The following is a 9,277-nucleotide window of genomic DNA, read 5'->3' as shown; positions in this document are numbered from 1 at the left end:
TGTGAATACTTTCATAGTATGCAATTTTATAATTTTTTACTTTTTCCTTTATGGCTGGATGTAAACAAGACAGATGTCTAGAGACACAATTGCTGTTGCGATTATTGTATTAAACTACCAGTAGGTTTTTTAAAAAAATCTAAAGTGGGATAAACTGTAAAAACACATGCAAGTACAGTTTTAAAGTCATTGGCTGAAATCCTGTTGTGCAGTTAGGCAAGCAGCCTAAGTTTTGGAAGCAAATTACCATAAGAAATCTCCATTGACATTATTTGCTGCATGTTGAGTGTAATAGATAAGGCCAACATAGATTTCTTAACTGACAGAAGTTCTCTTCTAAAAGTTATGCTGTTGGAGTAAATGTGCAGCAAAATTTCAGGCAACATATATAACACTTGGTTAGTAATATAGTAGGAAGAATCAAGCATATTACATCCTTTAAAAAGGAAGGAAGGAAGGAAGGAAGGAAGGAAGGAAGGAAGGAAGGAAGGAAGGAAGGAAGGAAGGAAGGAAGGAAGGAAGGAAGGAAGGAAGGAAGGAAGGAAGGAAGGAAGGAAGGAAGGAAGGATATATTTAATATTTGGCACAGGTTCAGACCTGTGTGGCTTAGTGTTGAGACAATAATGGTTGATTCTGATGTGTGTGTTTAGTCGTTTAGTCGTGTCCGACTCTTCGTGACCCCATGGACCAGAGCACGCCAGGCCCTCCTGTCTTCTACTGCCTCCCGGAGTTGTGTCAGGTTCATGTTGGTTGCTTCGCAGACACTGTCCAGCCATCTCATCCTCGGTCGTCCCCTTCTCCTCTTGCCATCACACCTTCCTAACATCAAGGTTTTTTCCAAGGACTCTTTTCTTCTCATGAGATGGCCAAAGTACTGGAGCCTCAGCTTCAGGATCTGTCCTTCCAGTGAGCACTCAGGGTTGATTTCCTTTAGAATTGATAGGTTTGTTCTCTTTGCAGTCCAGGGGATTCTCAAGAGCCTCCTCCAGCACCACAATTCAAAGGCATCAATTCTTCGGCGGTCTGCTTTCTTTATGGTCCAGCTCTCACTTCCATACATCACGACAGGAAAAACCATAGCTTTGACTATTCGGACTTTTGTTGGCAAGGTGATGTCTCTGCTTTTCAAGATGCTGTCAAGATTTGTCATCGCTTTCCTCCCAAGAAGAAGGCATCTTTTAATTTCGTGGCTGCTGTCTCCATCTGCAGTGATCATGGAGCCCAGGAAGATAAAATTTGACACTGCCTCCATATCTTCCCCTTCTATTTCCCAGGAGGTGATGGGACCAGTGGCCATGATCTTAGTTTTTTTGATGTTGAGTTTCAGACCATTTTTTGCACTCTCCTCTTTCACTCTCATTACAAGGTTCTTTAATTCCTCCTCACTTTCTGCCATCAGAGTGGTATCATCTGCATATCGGAGGTTGTTGATATTTCTTCCGGCAATCTTAATTCCGGCTTGGGTTTCTTCCAGTCCAGCCTTCCGCATGATGTATTCTGCATATAAGTTAAATAAGCTGGGGGACAATATACAGCCTTGCCGTACTCCTTTCCCAATTTTGAACCACTCAGTTGTTCCATGACCAGTTCTAACTGTTGCTTCCTGTCCCACATATAGGTTTCTCAGGAGACAGATAAAGTGGTCAGGCACTCCCATTTCTTTAAGAACTTGCCATAGTTTGTTGTGGTCCACACAGTCAAAGGCTTTCGCATAGTCAATGAAGCAGAAGTAGATATTTTTCTGGAACTCTCTGGCTTTCTCCATAATCCAGCGCAAGTTAGCAATTTGGTCTCGAGTTCCTCTGCCTCTTCGGAATCCAGCTTGTACTTCTGGGAGTTCTCGGTCCACATACTGCTGAAGCCTACCTTGCAGGATTTTGAGCATAACCTTGCTAGCGTGCGAAATGAGTGCAATTGTTCGGTAGTTGGAGCATTCTTTGGCACTGCCTTTCTTTGGGATTGGGATGTAGACTGATCTTTTCCAATCCTCTGGCCACTGTTGGGTTTTCCAAACTTGCTGGCATATTGAATGTAGCACCTTAACAGCATCATCTTTCAAGATTTTAAATAGTTCAACTGGGATGCCATCACCTCCACTGGCCTTGTTGTTAGCCAGGCTTTCTAAGGCCCACTTGACTTCGCTCTCCAGGATGTCTGGCTCAAGGTCAGCAACTGCATTGTCTGGGTTGTCCGGGATATCCAAATCTTTCTGATATAATTCCTCTGTGTATTCTTGCCACCTCTTCTTGACGTCTTCTGCTTCTGTTAGGTCCCTCCCATTTTTGTCTTTTATCATGTTCATCTTTGCGCAAAATGTTCCTCTAATATCTCCAATTTTCCTGAACAGCTCTCTGGTCTTTCCTTTTCTGTTATCTTCCTCTATTTCTTTGCATTGTTCATTTAAGAAGGCCCTCTTGTCTCTCCTTGCTATTCTTTGGAAGTCTGCATTCAAGTTTCTGTAACTTTCCCTATCTCCCTTGCATTTTGTTTCCCTTCTCCTCTCTGCTATTTCTAAGGCCTCGTTGGACAGCCACTTTGCTTTCTTGCATTTCCTTTTCTTTGGGATGGTTTTCGTTGCTGCCTCCTGGACAATGTTACGAGCCTCTATCCAAAGTTCTTCAGGCACTCTGTCCACCAAATCTAGTTCCTTAAATCTGTTCTTTACTTCCACTGTGTATTCATAAGGGATTTGGTTTAGATTATACCTGAGTGGCCCAGTGGTTTTTCCTACTCTCTTCAGTCTAAGCTTGAATTTTGCTATGAGAAGCTGATGATCAGAACCGCAGTCAGCTCCAGGTCTTGTTTTTGCTGACTGTATAGAGCTTCTCCATCTTTGGCTGCAGAGAATATAATCAATCTGATTTCGATATTGCCCATCTGGTGATTTCCATGTATAGAGTCGCCTCTTGTGTTGTTGGAAAAGAGTGTTTGTGATGACCAGCTTATTCTCTTGACAAAACTCTATTAGCCTTTGTCCTGCTTCGTTCTGAACTCCAAGGCCAAACTTCCCTGTTGTTCCTTTTATCTCTTGGCTCCCTACTTTAGCATTCCAGTCCCCTAGAATGAGAAGAACATCTTTCTTTGGTGTCAGTTCTAGAAGGTGTTGTAAATCTTCATAGAATTGTTCAATTTCAGTCTCCTCAGCAATGCTGGTTGGTGCATAAACTTGGATTATTGTGATGTTGAATGGTCTGCCTTGGATTCGTATTGACATCATTCTATCATTTTTGAGATTGTATCCCATTACAGCTTTTCCCACTCTTTTGTTTACTATGAGGGCTACTCCATTCCTTCTACGGGATTCTTGCCCACAATAGTAGATATGATAATCATCTGAGCTGAATTCGCCCATTCCTGTCCATTTTAGTTCACTGATGCCCAGGATGTCGATGTTTATTCTTGCCATCTCCTGTTTGACCACCTCCAGCTTCCCAACATTCATAGATCTTACATTCCAGGTTCCTATGCAGTATTTTTCTTTACAGCATTGGACTTTCCTTTCACTTCCTTCCACTCCAGGTGGATTGCGTTTAGTCGGAACTCTCCACTATGTCCTGTCCGTCTTGGGTGTCCCTGCACGGCATAGCCCATAGCTTCTCTGAGTTACTCAAGCCCCTTCGCCACGACAAGGCAGCAATCCATGAAGGATTGCTGATTCATGGATTGCTGATTCTGATACTGGAATTTAATTCTGGTGTATTGTCTTCTTCCTGTCACAGATTGGAAAGACATATTTTTCCTCTTGATGGTGTTGGTTTTTTCATCCAAATCATAAACACTTCTGTGTCTGGTATAACTTTCAATGCAAAACCTTATTCTGCAGTGAGCTGTCTGAGGCATAACCTCACCTTGGGTGCAAACATCTCACTGTAAAGTGATTAATAACTGCTCCCTTTGAACATTAAACTATGAGCTCCCTCCTCATCTTTCTGAGTCACCCTTAATCATGTGGTTTTATATTTCTAGGTAATATCTGAATTTTTCTCCAATAATTATTAGAATCAACCTTCCCAACCTGGTGCCCATGAGTATGTTTGAACACTCAACAGAGCCAGTGATTTGGAGGAAGATGAGAGTTGAGACCAGAACAGCTGGAGAATAGGAATGGGACTTTCTGGTTAAAACCTGAATGGTGGAAAAAAGGAAATAAAAAGGCTATTACATTCATTTTGTGTTGTTTTATTGTACTCCAAAAGAAAAGAACACTTCTTAAACCTGAATGCTTCACTTTAATGAAAGAGAGGGAGACAAAAGCTTCAGATTCTTTCATGTTTCCCTCTTCCATCTGCCCTTTCTTTCACCTTTTGTCTGTCACATCTTCGAAGAAATGTTTAATCAAACAGTATAAAGAGGGCTACTGTCAGTTGGCAATCAGGATATTCTAGAACCCAGTGGAAAACGTTATTTTACTTCAGTCCTTATGAATTGGAATTGTGTGCTGCTGAGCTCTGTGGGGCCCTCCATTTTGAATGTCTTCTCTGCCTATGCCTTCCCATCCTTCTCCTTGTTTGGATTTGTTTTGGGGATTTCCCCCCTTCCTGTATCCATTTATTGGATTATTTTTCTTGCCTGCTGTTGGATGCAGGTAGTGAACTTACAGAATAGAAGATAAAACAATTGTAGTTGTTTTGGTTTGGTGGGGCTTTTCCTATTCGTTTTGGGGTCTCTTTTTTGCCCTTTCTTTTGCTTCCTTGCTTTTCTTGGTTTTTGGAGAGGGGTTGGTATGTGCATTTTTTACTTTGCTTCCCTCTCCCTCCATATGTACAGTTGTGTTCAAAATTATTCAACCCCCAATGCTGTAAAGGGGTTTAGGGACTATAGTGTACATTTGGAATTGTATTCAGAATGAAATCCTACAAGGACGTTTTAAAGAACCAAATGCAACTAAAATAACATCAATTGTTTATGTAATACAGTAGTAAATGTTTCTTTTGTGGTTTCTTCATTGCCACAATTATTCAACCCCTTAAAGACTACCACTCTGAAGAAGAGAGGTTCATTCAGGTGTTTTCGATCAGGTATTGAAAACACCTGTGGATGTCACCGAGCACCAATCAAGCATAATAAGCACCAATTAGGCAGCTTTAAAATGACTGTGATACTCAGCTCCTTCTAGACATTTACTGGTGTGGTTACAAACATGGTGAAGTCAAGAGAATGGTCCAGGAAGACAAGAGAAGAGGTGATTTGTCTTCACAGGAAGGGCAATGGCTATAAGAAGATTGCAAAGAAGTTAAACATACCAAGAAACACCATAGGAAGCATCATTCGCAAATTCAAGGCAAAGGGCACTGTTGAAATGCTACCTGGTCGTGGAAGAAAGAAGATGCTGACTTCGACTGCTGTGCGCTACCTAAAGCGTAGAGTGGTGAAAAGTCCCCGTGTGACTGCTGAGGAACTGAAAAAAGATTTGTCAGATGTGGGTATAGAAGTTTCAGCTCAGACAATAAGGCGCACACTGCGTAATGAAGGTCTCCATGGCAGAACCCCCAGGCGCACCCCCTTGCTGTCTCCCAAGAATAAGAAGAGTCGACTGCAGTATGCCAAAAGTCATGTGGGCAAACCACAAAAGTTGTGGGATAGTGTTCTGTGGACTGATGAAACAAAATTAGAACTGTTTGGGCCCATGGATCAACGCTATGTTTGGAGGAGGAAGAACAAGGCATATGACGAAAAGAACACCTTGCCTACTGTGAAGCATGGCGGAGGGTCAATAATGCTTTGGGGCTGTTTTGCTTCTGCAGGTACAGGGAAGCTTCAGCGTGTACAAGGTACCATGAATTCTCTTCAGTACCAGGAGATATTGGATGAAAATGTGATGCAGTCCGTCACACACCTGAGGCTTGGGAGACGTTGGACCTTTCAACAGGACAATGATCCCAAGCATACCTCCAAGTCCACTAGAGCATGGTTGCAGAGGAAAGGCTGGAACATTTTGGAGTGGCCATCGCAGTCACCAGACTTAAATCCGATTGAGAACCTCTGGTGGGACTTAAAGAAAGCAGTTGCAGTGCGCAAGCCTAAGAATTTGACTGAACTGGAGGCTTTTGCCCATGAAGAATGGGCGAAGATACCCGTAGATCGCTGCAAGACACTTGTGTCAAGCTATGCTTCACGTTTAAAAGCTGTTATAACTGTAAAAGGATGTTGTACTAAGTACTAAGATTGAATGTCACTTGGGGGTTGAATAAAAACTAATAATGATGTGAGCACAGAAAAGACATTTGTGGTTATTTCATTATAAACTTAAGGTTATATTTCTCTGACCTACAAGTGCCTCTTTCATGTAAATGTAAGCAAGATGACTGAATGATCAAAATCAATGTCAAAATGGCCAAAACATTCAATTTCAGTGGGGGTTGAATAATTTTGAACACAATGTTTGAGGGGACATTTTCCCTGTTAGGTTGATTTTTTTTAAATTGAGTTATTTGTTAATTTACAGTGGATTATGTGCCTTGCTACTACAGTGGTGCCTCGACTTACAAACGTCACTACTTACGACCATTTCGAGTGATGACCAGCTCCGGCCATAAAATTTTGCTTCTACTTGCAACTAGAGCTTCCACTTACGAACAGAAAAAGGCAGGGGGAAAAGGCGGGAAATTCAAATTTCTAACTGTAGATGGCAACAAGGCTGCTTTTTTGTAGCTCTTTCACACCAGCAGTTAGAGAGTGTGCATCGGAGGAGGCTTGGGACTGCCTCATTTCTGCTTCTGAGAGCATGTGTGTGTGTTTGCAGGGAGGCTTCAGGCTGCCTGGTAAGGTAAGGTGCTGTTTTCTGCTTTTTAAAAACTGTTCTGGGTGTTTTTGCAACATGGTTTTGGTCTGGGGGGGCTTATGTTTCTGTGCTGTGGAGGGTCTTGGGGGGTTTGTTTTTTGGCTCTCCCTCCATTTTCGATGGGTCTTGGGGTTTTTTGTTTCTTTTTTGGAGTGTTTTTTCCCATTTCCGATGGGTCTTGGAGGGTTTGGTTGCTTTTGGAGGGCTTTTTTCCCCATTTCCAATGGGTCTTGGGGGTTGTTTGTTTTTTTGGCTCCTCCCCCATTTCTGATGGGTCTTGGGGGGGTTGTTTAATTTTTGGCTCCCCCCCAATTTCCAATGGGTCTTGGGTGGTTTGGTTGCTCTTTGAGGGTTTTTTCCCCTTTTCCAATGGATTCTGCACGCTTCTCTTTCTTTTTCCTTTGTTTTCTTTGCATTTCCATCCTGTCCCCTTTGTTCTCTGTTCATTTCCGTTCTGCTCCATTTGTTTTCTGTGCATTTCCAATGGGTCTTGCACGCTTGATTGCTTTTCACCTCCTCCCCTTCGGCCGGAAGGGATTACAGTAATCATGTTTCCAATGAGTCTTACAGTGATTTTTTTGGTGATTTTTTTCTTCAGCTGGAATGGATTAATTGCATTTCAGTGCATTCCTATGGGAAATAGTGCTTCAAGTTATGACCATTTTGAGTTACATCCATCTTCTGGAACGGATTATGGTCATAGGTTGAGGCACCACCGTACTTTTTAAAAGTAGTTTTAAGGGTTCATTAGGACTTTTGCTTTAATTTTCTGTTGCCTACTTTACCCTTGATTTTTAGAGAGTAGTTTAAGAAGGGATTTTTTTTGATTTTGGATCAAAGCCAGGAGAACCTGAAAGGAGAAACCCGAAATGAAATAACCCAAAAGACCAGACCTTAATAAAAGGACTGGTGTCCCAAAGACAAAAAAAATGAATTAGATATCCCAAGAAAAAAAAGAAACAAAATCTGAAAGTTTTTCCCATAGAGATCTGTTGGAGAACTCCAGTGGGGAGAAGGCTAGATAGGGCTAGAAATCTTGAAAGAAAGAATAAAATCAAATGCTTATCAGATTATTTTAAAACAGGAAAATGTACATTAAAAGTGGTGGATTTTTTAGGTAAATTTGAAGAGCTGGTGATTACTCAGGAACATCATGCAGTTCATTGTGTGGTTCTTTTAAGTGCCATTGGGATAAACAGCAATTTCCACTTTAATTGCGAAGTAAGATAAATTGCAGAGCTCACAAATAAAAGAAGCTTAGTGACATAGAAAAATCTAATTGGTTAATCTTCCTGCCCAAACAAGAGACAACAATGGTGAAACTGTTCAGAATCTGCTTACTCTTTCTGAAACAATTTCTTTGCATAATTTCTCTTTTTCATAGCACTTGGGTCTTTCAGTATTTTTTAAGAATATATTGGCTCTTCTTATTTTCCTTTTTTAAAAAAAGCCATTCCACTCAAAGTTGAGTTGATCGTCCAAGTTTGGTTTATAGTCATTGGAAGAGAGTAAATGCATCGTAGTATTACTTATTTGTTGTTTCCTTTCAGAGATGAAACCCGTGGCAATAGGTGGTCCGTAGGAATAGTAATCATCAAACAGAGAATTATCTGATTTAAAGAATAACAAAATTGCTCCCTCGTGTCCTAAACTTAAGATGTGTTATGCATTTTAAAGGAGATGCTCAGAAAGCCATCTTTCCATTTGAAAACTTTATTTATATTTAAAGTGATGATAGAAATATGTTTCTCATAAAGGAGAAATTGTACATGTTGGTGTGTGTGTGCCACCAACTTCCATGCGGAGGAGGGAGAACATATTTCCATGAAATGTAAAACTGGGATGTGATGAGAATATCAATGGTATTTTGAGAAACAGTGAGTATGAGACTGATAGATTCTTCTTCATGGCCTCTGTGAATGCACAAAAATGGGTGTTACTGTGCCTGCACAGGACTCCTTGGGATATTCTAGAGCTTAAAAAGATGTGATTAGTAGGACGTTGTCCCATGGCGCACATGCTCTGCCTGCCCATAATACCTCACTTCCTTTTAGCCGCTGCTGAAATTGGACTTCTCTTTGACTCCTAGAGTGATTTTGTGATTCTATCTTATGGTTTTCTGATCTTTGGAGTGCTGAACGGTTTTCGATTCTCAGACCATGGACTTAATCAAGTTTTTTATTTATGAACGTTTCCCTGTGAGTTATCTTTTCTTTTGTCTTTCCCCCTTTTTCCCTCTCCCTTCCCGCCCTTTTTATGGCCTCCCCACACCCATTCAAACATTGCACAGCATGTGTCAATAAAATTCCTTTTACTGACGGCCATTATCGTTGCTTGCTCTGTCTGGGTGAGAGTCACCAGACTCACTCTTGTTCTGAGTGTAAAAATTTAACAAAACTGGCTCTTAAACTCCAGCTTCAACAACATAGGACCCACTTGTGGGAAAAATCTTTGGCACCTTCCAGTCTTCCAACAAGCCCTCCAATGGAACCTGAG

At 41.3% G+C, this 9,277-nt stretch overlaps 1 protein-coding gene across 6 annotated transcripts in view; it reads left to right on the top strand.

The window, feature by feature from the left end:
* DACH1 (dachshund family transcription factor 1) overlaps window positions 1-9,277 on the top strand; it is a 514,217-nt gene that overhangs the window by 184,475 nt on the left and 320,465 nt on the right. The window lies entirely within an intron of this gene.

This window comes from Pogona vitticeps, chromosome 3 (assembly GCF_051106095.1).
Source record: "Pogona vitticeps strain Pit_001003342236 chromosome 3, PviZW2.1, whole genome shotgun sequence".
Lineage (NCBI taxonomy): Eukaryota > Metazoa > Chordata > Lepidosauria > Squamata > Agamidae > Pogona > Pogona vitticeps.
The sequence above is the reverse complement of the archived record's forward strand: the minus strand, read 5'-3'. Positions and strand labels throughout refer to the sequence as shown.